The sequence below is a fragment of the Ixodes scapularis genome, unplaced genomic scaffold, assembly GCF_016920785.2.
Source record: "Ixodes scapularis isolate PalLabHiFi unplaced genomic scaffold, ASM1692078v2 PGA_scaffold4__175_contigs__length_147842914, whole genome shotgun sequence".
In the NCBI taxonomy this organism is placed as follows: Eukaryota; Metazoa; Arthropoda; class Arachnida; order Ixodida; family Ixodidae; genus Ixodes; species Ixodes scapularis.
The window spans coordinates 40,531,379-40,548,576 of NW_024609879.1; the positions used below are offsets into that span (position 1 = coordinate 40,531,379).

Here is a 17,198-nt window from a genome sequence, read left to right on the forward strand (position 1 = left end):
TAATTCGGCGTTACAGGGAGTTGTAAGCGGCTTTCATTTTTTTAGTGAGATTCCGAAGGTGTTTTCTCCTTTTGCACAAGTAGAGGGTAATATTTTTGTAGCGTGCCAAAGGGTTCACATTAAACGCTGTGCTGCATCCATGCTATTTAGGAGCACGGTGATAGTGTGACGCTCTTCTTGATGCGAACAATGGACGCGAGAAAATAATTTCCGGTGCAGCCCAGAGTACTCACTCAACAAAGATATACACAGATGCTAGGCTCGCACATAGAACAGTGAGTCCGCCCACAGCACCGATTCAATCGAAACATACAGGGAGGCCATTTTGCTTCCCAATGGATTGCAGCTGACAGATTGCGCAATCTTTTCTTGATGGGCTACATCCGAGCGATGCGATGTTGCGTTGCACCTTGTCACTGTTAGTGATGCCAGTGACGGTTCCTATGGTAAGCGTTGCGGGACGCTTGTTTTATTTATTATACGGTGTTATATATCTAGGGTTGAGAGCATGCAACGACCGATCCAGTTGTTGTAGATCGACATGGATTACCCAGTCGGTCACGGAAGCACATCGAATGAGAAAAACAGTGAATAAAAGCAAAGATAGGGTTCACTTACTGAAAGAAGATCAATGATATGTCTCCCCTATAGGGGGTTCGGGCCCACAGCCTTTTGATTAGGAGCCCAATGTTCTACCCCTGCACCACTGAATGGCACAACGAACAGCGTTTCATCTGGGTTCTTTTAAGTCACGCAGCTATTGCGGAACATTCATGTGACTCACGTGGCGCCTGCACTCGCCAGTCATGCCCGGCGGCCGACGTGCTGTAGTGGCAGGCTTCCTGCCATGCTTTGTCGCGTCTTAGCATGGACTAGCCGGAGTGGCTACAAGTGCGGGCATAGCCTTGCATTTAATTGCTGTTTGGTTGTACGAGAGCTCGAGCAGGAGGGACAGCAGTGAAAGCAACTCGCTTGTAATTGTACCATTACGAGCTATAGGGTAAGACAAAATGATAATGTTGTCGCACCTTCCCTTCCATTTGGCAGCGAAAAAAAATTTAATGTACCTTGATCCAATGGGTAAATTCGGATGACACATTGTGTGCAGGTGTGTGTCGCGGGAGTGATTAAAAGCTCATGAACCCAGTTACAAGCTTCGCAAGTCTTACTATACTCTGTGTCATCAGAGTTTTCTCGTAGGATCAAGGTGCATTTATTTCTTTGTTGTGTCTAGTGCTTAACAGTGTCGCGCAGTCTATGTACAGCATCCTGCGAGCTTTGATTGGACCTGCGTAGCCGTACTGCCTAGGTGCCAGGCCGTCCTTTCCAGCATATCATGGGCGTACTTGTTTGCACTTCGCATTGAGCAACTGTGTGCTCCATGCGAACACTGTCGCATTGAGCAACAGTGTTAGTGACAGCCAGGCTAGCACTTGACGCTTTGTTCTTAAAATTGAAAGGCTACCATCGAAATGTTAAACGGAAGACACATGTGCATCAAAACAATGTGAGCCAGCGTGCAAACAGTCGGAAAGATGGCTGCTCCGGCGTGCTGCACACAGCAGTTTGCGACACATGGTTTGGATCTTGCATACGTCGGGTTGTTCGGGTGGCTCCGCCCAGTTCAGGCAGATACGAAGAAAACTAAAATTTTTTTACGTTTAAGCTCTTGTAGGAATACTAAGCTTTTGTAGCGTTCTCCGAAAGACGTCAAATACCTTGTGCTGAAATGCCGGAACCATGCATTGTGTCTAGCTTTTATAGATAATTATTTTGTTCTCAAGAGTCGTTACTTGTGGCTCCTTTGGGCTAAAACTGCACTGCGGTTCAATGAGACGAGGGTTGCTGAGAGTCGTTGTAGATTTGTTTGTAATTTCGAAGTGCTTTTTGAGCAAAGATCTAGCTTCGAACACGAACAAAGCCTTCAGTGACAAACTGTGTGAAGCTCGGGAGTGCGTTGTTTATTTGGTGAACAAACCCCTTATTCCGTAATGGGAGCAACCAAAGCTAAGAAAGTCGTGAATGAGCCAGTACAATTTTTTTTCAATCAGCGTTTGACAGTTCTTAAGGTATCGATGTAATCTCAACATGGCTGAAATGATGGTATGCAAACATCGTAAATTAATCACGTTCGAGCACCGCGTACAAACCACCGATTGCGCCACTGGTGGGCTCCCTCGACCTTGCTGTTCACAGGAGGAGAAATGGGAGGAAAGTGTCTCGGGGCTTTTTCCTCCCATTTCTGACCATTTGAAGCATGCAATCATAGATTTATCTCGCCTTTCTTAGTATTTTCTGCCACAGCCACAGACGTGGCGAAATATGTTTGTTTGACGTAAGTCTGTATGAGTGACTTTATACGTGGAACCGAAATATGCCGACGCCTTCAGGCTAAACTGTGCTTCTAATGTAGAAAGAAGTGCACAATGAGATTAGCTACTCATGCAGTGTGCTGGTACGGAGATTGCAGCTATGGATACTGTTTCACGAAAAAATATGTTTTGTTTTGCTGCAGTTTGTGTCATCAGACATTGCAGCACATCACACCTACGACAGACGGTGGTGCCTGCCGTGTGCTGAGACCTTCCAAGGTGACCTGGGCAGTTACCGTACTTGTGAGCATGGGTGCTTCCATAACCTTGCCAAGGTAACCTCTAGACTTGGACAAGTATCGCCTCATATGCAATGCCAAAACTTCCCTTTGCGAGGAAGGTCATAACCAAGCTGCACTAGAGCCTGCCTGGCTACCCCTAGCGTGACATATAGCAGCATCACTATAAGCGGCATTCCGTGTTTCCAGAATTAATCCTTTGTCAATCATAATGTAGAAAACCCGAGACTGATAAAAGCAGGGAAACAATGTTGGAGAAGAAAGACAGGGGAAAAGAATGTAATCCTTTGCGGCATTGGAGGGTGTTTTCTGGAGTTTACCTTTGTGGAAAATTTGATGTTTCTCGGAGCTTGTTTTGATTAAATTCTCAGTTTTTCAGAATAATTTAGATATTAAATTTGCTTGCTGAGTTTCTCGATTCTCAGAAAGTCAAAAGAAACAGAAATAATAACCAGACACTGATGTATTAGTTAATTTATAGTCTCAATGATTGAGGAAGGAGTTGCCTGTGCCTAGACGAGGTTTCTTGAGCTGAATATGGCGGTGTGACTCAAGATCGTATACAACTTGCAGAGCACCCCAGTTAATACCGACTCTCCCACGACAAAGCTTGCAAACCAGTGTTACTTATCCTACCTAGTTTGGCGCAGTATGGCCGTCGGAGCTCTTGCGCCATAAAACCCGTAAGCAACAACAACAACAGGGTTACTTATCCAGGTGTCGGTACATTAAGCTATCAGTCTCCTCGATTCGGTCACTGAAAAACTTTGTTTTACCCACCTTTTTAAAGGCTCCCTGACATACTTGCTACTCACAGCCGTAGGTGCCACGGGAACGTGCCGCGCTGCATGGCTGTGCGGGGTGAAGTGTGAAATCTAGAAAGTTCCGCCGCCTTTGCTCGTCCCACAAAATCTGCGGCTAATAGCTTCCCTCATGATAGAAACTGTACCCCTCTTCACGTTACGAAGCCCAAATGGTTCGTTCGAAACTGTTGTTTGTTTGGAGCATGGCTAGCACAACCACATCAGAGAACAGAATGGAACATATTTCTTTCGTGCTGCTGAGCTATTGTTGGGGTTCCGCAGGCTTTATTTGTTGCCATTGAAATTCTTCTAATCAGTTGGAAACAAGTTCTACTGCCAAAACCCAACCCCTCCCCACCCCGACGTCAAAAATACTGATGTCACATAGACAAGGGGAACACGACTACAACATAAACAGAATCACTTCTGGACACTGAGGCATACATTGCCAAGATTGCAGATGTCAAGCAGAATTAAAAACATTGCCCCGTAATAGGTAAAATAATAACCAACTAATTAGGGAAGTTATTGAAGCTGAAAAAATTTCGAGGTTAGAAGAAAACTGTCACTAAACCTTGTCCAGATTTATTACAAAAAAGAATTAGATTATCTTGCATCCAGATGAAACCAAAAATAACAAAAAAAATCTTATTGTTTAAAAAGACAGGCGCAGGCAGAGAAGAAATAATACAAGACTGAGTTGCAAGTCAGAGCTTCATGAATGTCTTTTCCTTTTGTGTGTGCCTGTGCTTGGTTGCGAATTTTTCGCGCTGTAGAGGAGTATGCAACACCAGCTTGCCCGAGCCTCCATATTTTTAATACTGCCAGTAGAAACTTTCACTTTGAAAATATGATGAGGACCGAATTTGAAAATTCAATGTCGCCAAACAATTTTTTGCGGACGTAAGGTTTTGGTTACGAGGTCAGTCATAGCTACTGGTGTGTTTAGCCAATTTTGAGGCAAATTTGACACGTTGAAAAAAAATTACAGGTATACTGTTACATTCTCCTTAGCCTCCTGAAGATGTAAATCACTGGATTGAGCCCCTACCATATTGTTTTGTCTCATAACTGATGCAGGTATCTTCTTGTTTTCTTCAACTCAGTTCGACGTAGGAGCTGCCAAGGCGTCCTTCCCTTTCACGTGAGCAGTGGCCAGCACTGGAAGAAGCAATCTTTGGACTGCTGTAATCCATTCTTTGGGCAAGTGAATAAATTTCTTTGAAGCAGAGACCTGGTGTTTGCACAGCAGCTTCACAGAACAAACAACACAAACACAAATGTTTCTTTGCCCAAAACCTTCGTAGCTGCTTGAACTTATTGATCTGAGCTTGCACGTTGCAATGTTAAGGCAAGATGCAGATATAGTTAACGTCTCTCTAAACAAATTGCGGGCACCTTATGCTTGGATGTCTAGCTTGATCAACTTGGAACGTCCAGCCGAATTGAAGCAAGGATCTAGCCGAACTGAAGCATGCAGCCGAATTGAAACTTGTAGCCGAACTGAAGATTTAGCCAAACTGAAGCGTCCAGCCGAATTGAAACTTCTAGCCGAATTGAGGCAATAGCCGAATTGAGGCTTCAGCCGGATTGGGACGTAACCCGCTGACAGCCACACGAAGACACAAAAGCATGTGGGAGGATTTGCAAAAGGCGAGGTCGAAGGGGAATCAACAACGCATAAAAGGAAAGGCCGCTTCTGCCGGTGACCTTGTCGCCTTGCCTAGTCTGTCAGCGTTCGGCTTCCATTGAGGGCCTCAGAAAGATAATCTCCTTTCTTGAGAGCGAAATGGACGGGGTGGTTATGTTTTTCGGGCTTGTCGCCATCCGATAGGCCTTAATTATTTCTGTCCCCACTCGCTCGCAGTGGCCTCCCATGGCTGTCGTGCCGGTGAAATTAGGAGCGCAAAAATACTCCCGAAGCCGGGCGAAGACATGAAAAATGTAATAACAAAAAGGCTTGACATAACAAAAATAACAATTTAATTAAACGTTTCGCCTCCCTTGCGGGAGGCATCTTCAGTAGAGCGCAGAGCGAGTGAGAGTCGCACAAAAAAGTTCGGCTATTTAGGCATAAAGTTTGTGTACACGTCCGGCAGGGGCCACGGTTCTTGTTTACCAGCGATGAGTCACTTCCGCGTTTGTCGTTCTGGACGAACCAAGATTCCAGCAGTTTCCTCGGTCCCCACCTTTTATCCCTCGCCTTGTCAAAGTCAAATTGGTGTCCTGACGTCCATGCATGGTCGACGAGTTCGGACTTGATGCGGGTGGCGTTCGTGGAATTGGCGACATCCCGTGCGTGTTCTTTTAGTCTTGTTTTTGTTTTTCGTTCCGTCTCTCCAATGTAGGAAGCGTCACATTCCTTGCACTGCACCTGGTAGATCACGACCCTTTCTGCCTCTGGCGGGGTCGGGTCTTTTGGCTTGGAGATAACATTGGCAATTGTTCTGTAGGGTTCGTATGCAGTTCGTACCCCCAACGGCCTAAGGGCGCATCCCAATGCCTCCGAAACCCCCTTAACGTACGGGATGCACAGGACGTCACGTGTTCGTTCGGCTCGATCCGGGCGCCGACGAGACATTTGTTTCTTAACGCGATTGATAAACCGGTCGGGGTAGTTACGTTTCTTCAAAGCCTCCCGCACATGGCTAAGTTCTTGATCGCTAAGTGTTGAGTTACATGGGACTGTTTCTGAACGATGAAGGCAATGATCTTAAGGTACGTTTATACTTCAACGTAACGTCGACGGGCGCGGCAGAGCGCAGCGCACACTAATTCTGCGTTCACTGCGCTCAACGTTGGAGTATAAACAGCCCTTTACAACTGAGCTTTTTTATTGAGTAGGGTGATGAGAATGGTAGTGAAGAAAGTTTTGTCTGTCACATGGTTTACCATATACGCGTATCTCCATCTTTAAGAAAGATTCACTAGTTCTATGGACACGTACATATAAAAACGTCAAGGTACTATCGGTTTTATGTTCGCAGGTGAACTGAATTGAGGGGAGGACACTATTCAAATTGCGGTGAAAATCGGTTACGTTCTTTCTGTTAACTATTACAAAAGTGTCATCAACATAGCGACGGTAGAACTTCACGGGGAAATCAATGCCAGACATTACCTTTTCCTCAACATATTCCATGACGAGATTCGAGACGGTTACGGAAACTGGACTCCCCATAGGGCATCCGCTGACCTGATGATATATGTCACCATTAAAACTAAAATTACACTGGTTGAGACAAAAACGCAAAAGGAGTATAACGTCATCAACAAGGAGGGTTGTGCGAGTGGACAACGACTGGTCTGCCAACAATTGGTCACGAGCGACATCAACCGCCAGGGCGTTGGGGCATTCGTAAATAATAAATCACAACAAAGGATACCATAGCCTCGTGCGGTAGCAGGGTCTGACCGCGTATAAGTTCAACAAAGTCACGGGAATTCCGGACGCTAAACTCATTATTTCCCGTAAGAGGGCTCAGAATCATAACCACATATTTGGAAAGGCTGTAAGTGGATGAACCAATAACATATATAATCGGGCGTAGGGGGCAACCCGGTTTGTGAATTTTGGGGAGTCCATACATCTTGGGTGTCGCGGCATCAAAGGAGGAGAGATGACGGTATAGGTCATCACTGATGCGTCCTTTCTTTTTCAGCTCTCGAAGGTGGTCAGCTAACTCTCTTTCGGACTTAGCGGCGGGATCTTTTGATAGCCTCACGAAATAGCGACTGTCATTTATAACTTCATACGTCTTCTTCATGTAGTCATCCCTATCAAGCACAACGGTTCATTTTCCTTTGTCGGCCTTTAAAGTCATGATGGAGCTGTCTGACTTCAACTCATTAAGAGCAATGCGTTCTTCCGTGGAGCAAGGGCATAGTCCAGTCCTTTGGATAGCAGAAATTCCAAGCCAGGGTTGGTAATAGTAACATAGGGTACGTACGGCAGAATTCCCTGCCATAAAAAAAAAAATATTTGGCTAACGCCAATTTAACGCGAAATAGGTGCAAAGAGTTTTGCGATAAGAAGCGTAAACCGAAAAAAAGGAAAAAAAAAGAAAGACTGAAGGAAAGGAGAAATAAGAAAAAATCTGGTGACGTGGCCAAAAAAAAAATTCTGTCCATGTGATTTTTCTTGTTACGTGACCAAACAAAAAAAAATAAAAAAAAAAATAAACGAAATAAAAAAAGGAACACGAGAAAAAAAACCAGCCCGGTTTCGAAGCTAGGCCCGCTTGATCGTGAAACTAGCGCGCTGTCCGTTGGGCCAACATAACTTTTTTTGTCTTTCTTTATTGCAAGTTGCGCCAACATAACTCTGCCTGTAATGCTCACGCATTCTCCCATCATAGGAGAAAGCTTAGTTGCCTTCGTAGTTTTTCATGCATATGTTATTTTTATTTGTGGCAAAGAGTTCACGTCCAGAATGCTTTTAGAGTTTTCGAGCAAAACGAGTTTTCTTCATCCGAGTCACCTTCTAGAGCCAGTAGACCGCACTGGGTCGTCCGGCTAATCAAGCAGCTTTTTTCAAATTGTCTAACGTGCCCGTCCTCGGATCCGAGGTCGCCGTTTGACGAGCTTAACTTTCTTCCACCTTTTAGCCGGAACCCCACGGCAGCTTAGTTCCGTCCCCACTCCCTCTTGAGAGGATGGCTCGTCCCGAGGCTAATCCCATTCTCTAGACGCTCTTTCCACCCAACGATGGCCCTTTCCATCCCCGTCCCCCAGCTTCGGGAGAGAAGGTTCTTCTCTGCAGGACGTCCCGTTTGTACAGCGGCCTTTAAAGGACAACTCCGCTCAATTCCAGGAATTTCGGGGGTTTTGGTGATTATACATTAAGATATACTAATAAACGGCTCGACGTCGTTTGTTTCTCAAAAAAGGAAATATAATTCTCGTAATCCTTCTTTACTCCTGATCACGAACCGAAACCGAAACTGCGCCCGCGCCTGGCAACATTGGTCCCGCGTCGTCATAGTCTGGGACAACCCACGTGGTACGAACGTCACCGCACGACCTCGCCGACCGCGCGGACGGACGGATCGGCGGAGCAAGCGTCGCCGCGCCGTGTCGTCTGCTCCACGGTCTTTGCTATCCAACGACGTGTGCACTACCGCGGCCGCAGAGTGTTTTGACGCAGGAAAAGGCAAGTTATTTTAAAGTTATGTTTTGGAACCATTAGTAGTTGAAGTTAAGTAAACCACTCGTAATATGCCAGGCATCGCAGCACAAAACGTTGCTCCGAGACGCAGCAGGTTCAGTCTTCCCGACGACGAGCGCGGAGCGCTCGCTCAGGCGCTCATCAGCGCATGCGCGTTTTGGATCACGTGGACATATCGGTATGCACGCTGCTGGCGCCGCCTGTAGGCTGCGCCTCAATAAAGTAAAAAACAAGAAGAAAAGCGGTCCCAGACTATGACGTGCGGCGCAGTGTTGGCTGTGCGGTATTGACTGCGCTGTTCTCTTCGCCGCACATCGGCCGCTAGAATTAGCAGATTTCGGAGACTTGAGGCATCTCAAACTTTGTTTACCAGTTTAACAAACTTTTAGGCTTAATTACGTCGTAAAACTTGACGTGTAGTCTTTCTAGGTGATACTAAAGAGAACTGCGTCGTTTTTTCAGCATCGAAAATGAAGCGGAGTTGCACTTTAAAGTTCAGATTGTCCTGTCTGTATCGTCCTTTTTGTGTCTCCACTTTTAATGTTTAAAAAGTATCAACACGCTAAAATAGTACAATTTCCAGGATTTTATTTTCATTCCCCAAGTGTAATGCGGGAGCCGCGCCACGGAGCCCCGGTCGTTTCCGCTCTTTGTTATCGCCAGGATTTGACAGTGCTCAATCACAATGCAAGACACGCACAGAGCCACGCTCGCTTTTGCAATGCGCCGCCTAATAATGATATCTCTTGTGGAAACGTGCGTACATCCGTCTTGCGCAGTGTTAGCTCAATTGACAGCACTTTCTGTAAAGGCGGATTCACACCGGGGATGTAAGCAGTCGCGCGATCCAACTAAATCGCATCGCAAAAAAAAAAAAAAAGTAAATAAAAGTAATAAGTTGGTCAATTTGGCGTGCGCGATGAGCGAGTCCACCGCCTTCGTTGGCGAGTCGCTTCTCAAAAACTCTCGCTCCGAACGCCGTTGGTTGGCTGGGCCTCTCCGCGACTAGATTGCATCGTAAAAAGTCGGGTCAGCAAGCGACTGCTCAAAACCCGTCACTTTTTGCCCGCGATGGTAGCTTTTGCGATGAAAGTTATGGCGCGACTATATCGGATCGCCGGTGTGAACGCGCCATAATGTCGAACCAGTCTCACGGCGCGCCCCGATATTGGCTTGTGTACCTACGCGCGAGTGCAACCTCTGGCACAATTTATTTGCGTTTGCAAAGCCTGCTCCAGCCGCGTCAAAACATTCAGCCAACCTTTGGACAGCAGAAATCAAGAGACACCCAAAATAAGATAAAGTTGCCAGCCGAATAAAACTTGATTTCTATTTAATTAAGATGAAGACCACCCGCATACATCAAATATTTCATCAGCCGAACTCCAAGGCAGTAAGCCTAGTTCTGGCACTTGTTTGGCAACTTTGGCCCGCAGCTGCCAGATCACAGCCAAACTATCGGGAAGCGAAGCCTAACTTGGGCGCTCGTTTGGCGACTTGGGCCCAAAGATGCCGGATCTCAACCGAACTACAAGGTGGTAAGCCTAACTCTGGCACATTTGTGGCGATTTTGGCCCGAATGTGCCAGGTGACAGCCGAACTGTCAAAAAGTGAAGCCTAACTTTGGCATTAGTTCGGCGATTTTGGCCCAAAAATGCCAAAACTCTGCCGAACTACAAGGTAGTAAGCCTAACTCTGGCACATCTGTGGCGATTTTGGCCCGAATGTGCCAGGTGATAGCCGAACTATCAAAAAGTGAAGCCTAACTTTGGCATTAGTTTGGCGATTTTGGCCCAAAAATGCCAAAGACCTGCCGAACTACCGGGCAGTAAGCCTAAATCTGGCATTTTTTAGGCGATTTAGACCCGAAGATGCCAGACGGCAGCCGAACTACCCGGCAGCGATGCCTAAGTTTGGCACTTGTTCTGCGAATTAGGGCCAAGATGCCCAGATTGTTGCCAAGGGAGGTCAGGTTTCGCACTACTTTGGCTTCTTCGGGCTTTTTAGTGCCCTAAACTGCCAGACGCAAGCCAAGTTTTGGCCCAGAACTCGGTGCTGCCTGGGTTGTAGTTTGAATGCCGTCAGCGAGGTTCCCGTTAAACTCTATTTCTTTTTCTGTGTTCCAGGCTCGAAACGATAACTTCGGCACTCTCGTTCACCACCTACCTTTTGGCGAAGCATCAAGACGTCCAAGACAAGCTGAGGACTGAAGTGAAATCGCTCCTCGAGAAAGACGCAAGTTCCTGGATTCCTTCTCTATTGCATAAAGCTTTTCGCTCTTAAAAGAGAGTCTGCGATTCGAAAGCTTTTCGATTTATAGAGGAAGGAGCGACTGTGGACACGTAAAGGGGGCATGCAGAGTACGCGGCAATTACCACGAAAAGTTTCACGGGTCGTCGTCGGTCATATGAGGGTTGAGACAAAATCGAGATAATTTCAATTATGATTTCTATCGTAACTTAAATCGCACCAAATTTACTGTGACGATGTAAATCAAATCTCCCCCCCCCCCCAAAAAAAAAATCAAAAAAAAAAAACACCAACAACGAATTAACAAATTATTTTTACTACTTGTGTATGAATCGGCGCTTTCCAAATGCGTTCATATTTCTATTTAAGTCAAAGAATCATCAAGCAAAAAAGGTTTATACCAAGCTGAACCCGAACACAAAACGGTGCTCTTCTGAACAAATCCAAACGCTGAGCTTTCTTCCGTCCACTTCGTTATTCATGTTATTTCATGCTCTATTGCAAGCAAATCAGTACACGAAAAAAAAGCTGATGACATTCTCTGACAGTAAGACATGCAGCGAAAAAATGCTGTTAATGGAACTCTGCTTTTATAGTTTAAATAGTCGATAATGTTCTCTTTGGCATCGTCTTCAGTGATCAGAAAAATAGATTACTGTAAACGACGGAATTTTCGCGTGGAATTAATTTTCGCGAACCGTCTCCGATTCGCGAACAATAGGTTCTGCGAACAATTTGGGAAAAATTTCATCACCTTGAAAGCGGCATTAAGACGCCGGGGAAACACGCGTCCAAAAAGCATAACGATATTATTATACGCGATATGTGAATATGATATGGAAAGAATCCTAAACTAAATAACGCCATAAGTCGGAATTCAGCTCACCTCAAAAAGTTTATTTGGTACCTTCAGACAATTCCTGCCAGGGTATAGCCGATTCGGATCGTGTCTCTGCGGTTCTAGAGATTCGCATACACTTCGATCAGCCAGGCTGCGTGAACGGGCTTCACAACACTTGCTCGCAAGTCGATCTTAACGTCAGCTGCACTTTGTCCTTTCTCCACCATCTCTTGTACACATCCGGTATACCACTGGGTAAAGCGGTTCATCATGGCAGTGTTGAACACATTGGTAATGTTTAGGTCGTTCGGTTGTAGGAGTCCCGTGCAGCTTGCTGGGACGAAGACGTACTCAATGTTGTTTGCAGCTAGTTTCTGCAGAAGACTCTTCGTACGATGTGCAGCGAAGATGTCAAAAATGCAAAGTGCATGTTGACAGGCACCACCCACACGACTCCTGCATGTCTCCACGTACGGAAGGAGAACAGTATCGACAAATCGCAGCATTGTGGCTTCGTTGTTCCAGTGGTTGTCACTGTGCCACACATCCCAGTCATTTGGAAACATAACCTTGGCATGGCACCTATCTGTTTTCCCGCATATAAAACTTGAGGAGGCAAGAGTTTGCCAGAAAGCGTCGTGGGCATCAAAACGGTGACTTCCCTTTTGTCGTCAAAGCCAATCGCCCCAACTTGCTTGGAACCTCGGGCCTCCACCGTCCACTTGCTCGCAGGAACCAGCTTGACACCTGTTTGGTCCCAGTTGAGCACCAAGTCGTCGGGAATACTGAAGTGGCTTCTCTTCTCGTCGATAGTCTGCAGGAACTTCTCCTTGGCACCCTCAAAATTGTTTGAAAAATTTCGCGCAGTCTTCGTGGCCTTACACTTGACGAATCCAATCCTGTTCAGGAAAGATCTTGCCCAGGGTCTGTCGAAAACGAGAGTTCCACCAAACTCTGGCAAGAGTGCTTGGTCGCCCACACAATGCCCAGTGCAGCAGCGATGCGAATCTTGGAGTTTACAACCCCGCCCCCTTCTCTGAGCTCCACAATTTACGCCCGTACGTCATCATCCAAGTTTCCAGGCACAGGCTTGACACCTCGAAGTTTACCAGGCAAGGTAGCCAGCTCTTTTGAATGACAGGACTTGCAGGCTTGGATATAGGAGGTCTTCATCTCCCTGACGGTGCTCTCGTTGAGAAGCTTTTCAATTCCATCGGAAAACTTCCTCACTCCAGCAATTGTCCCATTTTCAGCAGCATATTTTCCAATCTTACATCTAAGTTCGTCATTGTAAGCAGAGTAGGGCGCTCGTTTCAGCTTTCGGGAGTCCACGGCGGTAGAAGCGGCAATAACACTTTGATTGGCCGACGTAAAAGAACGCTTATCACGTGTGGTCTTGCATACCTGTGGGTCAGGCAGTCCCAGCATATGATGATCTTCTGCATTATCGACCACTGGCTTGAAGTAACGTAGTAAGGACATCGCGGGACAGCGGATTGACGGGCACAAGAAAACGTACCGCACTGACACAGAGCGTGCTGGCGTCGACGACCACGGTACGCAGCCAAGTTTCATTGGCTGCTAAACCTATTTTGAGTCGGTTTATGTACAATCGTTGGACCCCATCGCACTTTGTCGCTGGCCTTCCATGCAGAGTGTGTGACCTCAAAAAGTGAACCCAAGAAAGGTTAAGGGGTGTGTGACCCAAAGTTTGTTTTGACCCTTAACTTATTTACGCACACTTGTTTGACCCCATTGCCCTTGGGGGTTGTCCTTTCATGCAGAGTGTGTGACCTCGAGAAAGGTTCACATCGAAGAAAACCGATGCGAGCACTAACCCAGCCTTTGTCGGCGTCTCGAAGCTACGGGTAACGGCAGTGACTTCCGGACCATTAGTCACACAACCTACCGCCGTCTTCCCCTTCCTAGATTTTGACTGATTGATTGAAGCCGCAGAATCCTAGAAAGATGGAAAGACAACCGGTCCGGAAGGGGGGGGGGGGGGGGGGGGGGGGGGCTCTGGTGTCCGTCTGGATTCGCGAAAATTAGAACCCCGCGAATAATTTTAATTTATCAACTTGGGCTCGATTCGCGAAAATCTGAGCCCGCGAAAATTCCGTCGTTTACAATAATCAGTTTGTCATCTTAAAAAATACAAAACAAATCACTCTTTCTACCTACAGGGCAGAACTTCTACGTCCCTATTAAGAGGAAAATGCGCTAAAGGGAATGAAGGCTGCGTGAGCAATTCGGTGAAAAATGGTGTCCTGGCGGATAGGACTAGATTCCCATTCGAACACTAAGGAGCTTTAGAGAATAGGTTTAGCATATCCGATACGGTATTGTGGGCGCTCCGGTACGAATTGCGCATATACGTGTCTTCTGCGGCAGCACATGCGCAGCTCGTAGCGCATCGGATGTGCAAAAACTGTTTCCTAAAACTCTCCACTTAAGCAAACACTCGCGCCCAATACGTCCTCCTCTTTTGTCTCTTTGAGTGCTGTAGAAAACTGCGCGCTATGTTCACTGTGCATGGAACGCGTCTCCAACTGGTGTGTTTAGTGTCTCATTCCGCCCATGCACCGAAAGGGTACCTAAGTGGCAACAAACTACCTCTCAAAAGCCGGGGGTTCAGGCTGTGAAGCCCCTTCATGTTTTAAAAGTAGCGCAAGGTGCGTCGATGCACGAGGCACGTGCAACGTGCAGCCCTTGGGAAGATCACGGCGGAACTGCACAGCACTAAGCTAAATTTCACACGCCATGTTCTTCTCAGAAGTGGCGCGGGGCAAGTGTCTCAAGCATTTCTACAACAATGAATGGTGCCACTTTTCCCAGGATAGAGGGGCTTTATAAGGCTGTCGGATGTCGCGATATTGGCGATTGGCCTCACAAGTTCCGGCAAAAAGCACGAGCAAAGGCGAGTGTCGCTCTCGTCGCGGCGTCCTGACTCCGGGCTGGCGAAGCTTCCTTGGACTATCAAACTTGGAGAGCGACCTGCAGCGGAACAGGCGTCTGCCAGCTACACTACCACTACAGAGACACCGCGAGAATCGCCACCGGTGACAACAAGACTGTTCAATTGCGTCATCAAGCAAACTTCGAGGAACCACTTTCTTGGATGCAGCAAAGTTACTACTAAAACACTCAGTTAGCAAACCCGCCGTTGAAACCTGCACCGCTCGGGCCCACCGGGACCAAACTAAATACATGAAAAAATGCATCAAAATACATCAAAAGATGAAAGTGCATTTATATTGCTACTGCGAAATGGCGCTGCGAGACAGATGGCGCACCCAACCCTAGCGCGACTCAACCTGAACCTGTATTCGATTTGATGTTAATATTCACTTTCAGCCAGCTGTAAAGTGCAGTCTAGGAACTTCAATAAACCAGTTTAGTTATCAAAACAAACTCGACGCATGGTGTCAGAAGTGACTAGTCCCCCAAAAAGGGCGGCACACTAAGAAGAAAGCCTTGCCATGGATGTGCAGAAGCCTCCCGAGGGCCTGAACTTAACGGGAAACGTAGCGGAGAACTAGCAACGGTTCAGACAAAGTGCGGAACTGTGCCTACGGTCGACGGACACCAGCAAGCGAACCGATGAACAAAGGGCAGCCATTGTGATTCCCGTGGTGGGATCCGATGCCATCGAAGTCTACAACCCAATAACCTTTGCACCTGAAGAAAAACAGGACTAACAGAGAGTACTGAAGGCGTTTCAAGAGCACTACATGCCCGAGAAAATGAAACCTACGAACGGTACGTTTTCTTTGACAAAAACAAGAAAGTTGTGAGCTGTTTGAACAGTTCGTATGAGAGCTGCGACTAAAAGTGAAATCGTGCGACTTCGTGACTTTTTCGGAATTACAATATATATATATATATAAATTCATAACTTTAAGCCAGGTGAAACAAATACTCTAACTTTCAGAAATTCTGCCTCAATATGAGTGACATTAGCGAGTTGGAAAACTACACATAATATAGGCGAGGGCACCTAAAATATTTCTGCAAAATATGAAATTCCGATATAAATATAAACATAAAAAATTTATTTTGAAAAAAAAAACACAAAAAATACTCGTATTTAAAAAAAACCGTCTCGATTTTATCAAAACTCTCGGGTACAAATCTCCTTAGGCCAAGCAAAAACAACGCACAAAATCATGTTGCACCATTAGCTTCGTATAAAAGTTCTAACCACTCAAATTGGCGGTTGCGAAGCGTCTTGACTCGGCGTTTTTCGCTTCACCTCACTGCTGATATCTTTTTTTTTTTAGAAAAAAAATATTTTTGACTTACGTAAGAAATATTTCTGTTGTAGCATGCTGTAATAAAAAGATATTTCCAGATTTGTTTGTTCCTTTATTTGTTTACAGGCATTCATGAAATTTTAGTCTCATACGTGCAGTTCACGTTCTGATGTTGAACTATAGCATATGCCAGGGGCGGCCAGGCTGACCCGGCCTAAGAGCCTCAAACAAAAACCACAAAATTTCCAAGAGCCGAGGGGGGGGGGGGGGGAGCACAAAATTTTGTAGAGAACAATAAAAGAAACTCAAACTACTTTGCAGTTCATCTGTACGTATGGTAGCACTAGCCCAAGGCAACCAAACCGCAACCTGTCTTTCGATGTAAAACGCGTTCCATTTCTCTTTTTGGGGAAGTGCACGTGTGGCCGGAAGGGTTGCGGGGGGGAGGGGGGGGGGGGGCCTAAAGGAGGGAGCCACACTTTAGCACACGAAGAGCCGCATGCGGCTCAAGAGCCACAGCTTGAGCATATACCCTGGCATATACCACTTCTGTCCTCGCATCAGTTTTGTAGCTGCCGAGGCAACTTGCGAGAAACGTGCGAACAGGAAACAATGGTGCCTGTTTCGGTGCCTCGTAAGCGAAGTACGAGCTCCTACTCGGTGAACCAGTGCGTGTGTGTGTGTGTGGGGGGGGGGGGGGGGAAGGGGGAGGGGGAGGGTCTTGGCATGGTAAGACTTAATGAACTGGATCGCGCTTGGACTTCGCATGTCTCGTTTATTAAAACTGTAGGGAATCAAAGGGCGACGCTTCGGGTACAAAGGTACGGGGCGCTCATGTTACGGCGGAGCCAAGGAGGAGGTTTACGTTTTGCCATGCGGCATACGTAATTTGCGGTCGCTCTCGCTGTCAGGAGCTGGTAAGATATTTGAGCTCGCGTTTACCGCGGGGCGAATGTACATCTTCTCCTTGGCTCCTCCTTAACATAAGTGCCTCGTACCCTTTTACTGCAGGTGTCGTGCCTTTATTCCTTACAGTTCGAACAAACGAGACATGAGCAGGCTTCAGCCTATCTCCGGCACCAACAGAAATTTTCGCAGTGTCAAGATAGGCTGGATCCTACCAAGATCTGGTAGGAAAAGGCCATACAGCTCGGAAGGGCCTCTGAGGTTCTTTAGGCACAAAATGAAACTCTCGATGGTCCCCGACGTGTCGACGCAGTAGACAAAAAGAATGGAATCGACATGCGTAAGTGGAAAGTCCAACCGACGGAAA

The 17,198-nt window shown here is 46.6% G+C and overlaps 1 pseudogene; it reads left to right on the top strand.

Moving 5' to 3' along the window:
• The first annotated feature begins 252 nt into the window (after positions 1–252).
• Positions 253–17,198, top strand: part of LOC115325551 — a 49,695-nt pseudogene continuing 32,749 nt past the window's right edge.